Raw genomic sequence first — 4,187 nt, forward strand, 5'->3', positions numbered from 1 at the left:
GGCAGCGCGGGCGTGAGCCTGCCTTCCAGGACCTTCCAGAAGCCTAAGTTTCTCCTGCTGCTGCCCGTGCTTTGTCTGCTTCAGACTTGTTTTTGTGGGAGGAGGACATCCATTTCAAATCTGCTGAACACCGTTTCCAAGCAACTGCTGGTTTACAGCAACCTCGTGGGTGGCAGAGACGGGGAGTGAGGAATTGGGGTTTCAGACCCGGGGCTGTCGGGGTCGTCCTGCTCCCCTGCCTTGCATGCTCACTGCTGGGGGGAGAGACGATTGCATTTTGGGAGTCGAGGGAACCACCGAGGTGACACCTGCAGACGGGATGCGCTCACCTGAGGTCACAGTTCAGCTGTGGGCAGCAGGACCTCCGCCCCTTCCTCCATGGCCCTGCTCCCTGAGGCCGCTGTGCTGGGAGGTTGGGAGCAGCTGGACAGCAAGCTCCTGGCCTCTCCACGCCCCTCAGAGCCTGCCTCCCACCTCCTGTCTCCCTCTGCCTCTAGTCTCGGCTCCTCGGCGTGGCTGTGCCCCGGCCACCGCTGCCCAGGCCCGCTGGCTCCTCGGCCCCCTCTCCCGGGCAGGCCGCCGCGTCTCTGGGAAGAGCAAAACTGCCCCCAGCTGAGCATTGTCACGGTGCTTACCAGTGCGAGGAGCTTCTGTCACTGGTGGGGCGACTGTGGGCTGTTTACCCGCGTGACCCTCCCACCCCAGGCAGTGTGTGCTCTAAATGCAATGGAGAAGTGGGGCGTACCTTAAAGAGGGGTGTGAGGGGTGTGGGCATGCTGCTCTGGCTGCGTCTGGCTTGGGGAGCGCCACAGGTGACAGCTGTTGCTGCGGGAGTGATGAGACCACGTGGAATGAGTTAAGAACGGCTGCAGTGCTGTGGCCGGGGACCCCTCTGTGGGGCAGCCTGGCCAGCCCTGTCCCCTCAGATCACTGCACAGCAAGTCAGTGAGCAGGCTCATAGAGCCACGTGGCTAGATTGCTGATACAGTTTTGACTTTAAAACCCAAGTATTTTTTGATGTACGATGTGCAGTAGTTTCTTTGCAGATGTTATTTTTTAAAAAGCTAACAGACCTCCCTCTGAAGTTAAATGCAGATTTATATCCGTGTGTCTCTTGATAAGACATTAACAGAAGAATTTAGATTTAGAAGTCCAGATCTTTTTGGAAGTCCTTAAAACATTGGGAGGTTAAATTATGTGTTTAAAGTACCTTCTAACACAAAACTTGATGAAATTCTGAGATCTTGAGGGTTTTATTTGAGTAAAGAGGGAAGGTGCTGTGCAAGGTATTTAATCCCAGTTCACTCAAGATACAGGGTGTCTAGTTCCCCTTTCGGCCGCTTTCCAGTTCTACTCCGATGCACGGGTGACCTCCGGGTGCACCGGCACCGCTCCCGGAGCGCCCGCAGGCTCCTCGCTCCAGGGCCGGAGAGGCCCAGGAGGCCAGTGGGGGCAGCAGAGCCCGAGTACATGGACAGAACACGATTACCGCCCCCCCTAGCAGGAGCTGGCCAGCTGATCATGGCTCAGAAATGCACGAAACATCCTGTAGCTCTATGAGCAGGGAAGAGTGAGTCCATGGGACAGGAGGGATCGGCTCTTTGAAGCCAAAGGTCGGTCCATAGCATTGTGATCAGCGATTTCAGCCTTTTCATCGCGTGGCACAAACTAACTGCTAAAATTCTGCGGCACGCCAAAAAGCATGTTTTTTGACAATTTGACAAAAAAAAAGGATAGGTGTAGTTTTGGTTCATTCCCACTGGTTGACTGTTGTGTTGGCTGTTGTCATTTTTATTTGGCGATCTAAGGGAGAAGAGGTCAGTGCCTGGACTAAACAGTCAGGTATTGCACGTTTTGAAGTTTTTGGCTCACTAGTTGAAAATCGGTGTAATAAACAATACTAGTTTATTACAATAGCAAAATAATGTCACTACATCTAACAAAACCAAGAAAATGTCACAGATAAACGCTCCCTGATGTGAACGGACTGAGCGTCCTGGGACCATGCGGACGAGCCTGGGCAGGTGCGGCCGCGGCCGGACATCCGTGCTGGCAGGAGGCAGTGAGGCTTACCGACCGGAAGTCTGGATGAACCTCGCGTTTGTGAAATGTCCTACAGGAGAATCACAGCTTACAGTTCATCTTGCCTTTCTGCTATGACACATGTTTACTTTGCCTTCCGTATATTTGCTTGACTTAGCCACTTTGAACAAGGAAAGGAAACACACACAAAAAAACCTCCCCTCTGAACTCATATTTTTTGCTGCGTTTGTAAATTGTGAAGGTGGGGGTGAGGATGTTCAGAAACCCATGGAAATTTCTGTGCCTTCAGAACATTGTGCCTGTTCAATATGATGAGCTTTTAAAACACTTTGTTAAAACGTGATTCCGTTTTTGTAATTGTATAGTCAGCAGTTTTGAATGTTGCTGATGGCATCACTGAATTTTTTAATATCCAGAAATGTTTGTGTGCTCCTTTTCCTACCTTGAGCTATTTCATACAATAAAGATTGTGCTCTTTTTACTCGCTCATTTCAGAGAGAAAGGATTTTGCTGGTATAAGCTATTTCACCCCCCCACCCCAAAAAGAATCACAAAACAATTCTTTTTTTGTTGTGCTTTTTTCCCCTTCTTTAATAAATGATAACGTTATGATCTTTAATAAAGCTGGTGTTGCCTCTTATTCTTGTTTGTATTTCCAGGAGTCACTACACCAAATGATGATTGTATGGCTATAGGAAAGACCACACCTTTAATATGAATTCTTAGTGGGTAGCATACGTTGTAGGCACTTCCAGATGTTTGTTAAGCTGAATTGGTATGTGGCCCTCTCTTTCAGAGGCCTTAGGGATGGGTCTAAGGACAGTTTTGAAGGTGTTTGAAAGGTAAGGTGTTTTGGGGCTGTTCCTGCACCCCTAGCTTGTTTAGTCACATTGACTAAACTAGGATTGTTAGATTCATTAGCATAAAGTTTTTAATTTTTAAAAATTCTTTTCATGTCTATAGGATTTGTAGTGTCCCATCTCTCATTGCAGAGACTGGTACTTTGCGTCTCTTCTCTTCGCCTGAGGTTTATGAATTTTATTGACTGTTTCAAAGAAACCTCAGTTAAAAAGATTTGAACAAGTATTTTTTTTTTAAATATATTTTATTGATTTTTTACAGAGAGGAAGGGAGAGAGATAGAGAGTCAGAAACATCGATGAGAGAGAAACATCGATCAGCTGCCTCCTGCACACCTCCTACTGGGGATGTGCCCGCAACCCAGGTACATGCCCTTGACCGGAATCGAACCTGGGACCTTTCAGTCCGCAGGCCGACGCTCTATCCACTGAGCCAAACCGGCTTAGGCTTGAACAAGTATTTAACGATGTGAATGGTTAACAAACATATCTAATATTGTGTTATTGTAGGAAGATGAAAGACCAGATAAAATTCTAGACTTTAAAGATGCATTCTTAGGTGGTAAAATTAAAATGACAGGCAAAGAAGTTATTTGCATAAAGTTAGGATGGTGATGACTTAGGGAGGGAGGGGGAGGTTAATGATTGGGAAGGGACACGGTGTGCAGGCGGATCCTGGGTGCTGGTCATGTCCTATTTATTAAGTGGAATTTACATTTACAAGATGTTCACTCTGATAAATCCTCGCACTGTATGTTTTTGAAATGTCCTACATGTGCACTTTCGTGATGTATCTACATTATAAAAGGCCAGTGGCCATAACACTGGAACGACCAAATGACCGGTCACCAGGAGGTGATTGATGGGTCTCATGACGCGGTGGGTCTGGGTCCTGCGATGGCGTGATGGATCTGAGTCTCGTGTGATTTCACGCGCTGGACCTCTAGTTTTACAATAAAAAATACCCACTTTCACTTCATGATTGGTTATCTGTTTTTTATTTAATTGATTTATTTTCTTACCTTTATTATTTACTAGAGGCCCGGTGCACAAAAATTTGTGCACTGGGGGGGGGAGGGGGGGTCCCCCAGCCCGGCCTGTGCCCTCTCGCAGTCTGGGACCCCTCGGGAGATAACGACCTGCTGGCTTAGGCCTGCTCCCGGGTGGCAGAGGGCAGGTCCAATCCCTAGGTGCAGCCCCTGGTCAGGCTCAGAGCAGGGCCGATTGGGGAGTGGGCGCCGCCCCCTGTCATGCACAGAGCAGGCGATCGGGAGGTTGCGATGCC

Source organism: Myotis lucifugus, unplaced genomic scaffold (assembly GCF_000147115.1).
Source record: "Myotis lucifugus unplaced genomic scaffold, Myoluc2.0 scaffold_279, whole genome shotgun sequence".
NCBI lineage: Eukaryota > Metazoa > Chordata > Mammalia > Chiroptera > Vespertilionidae > Myotis > Myotis lucifugus.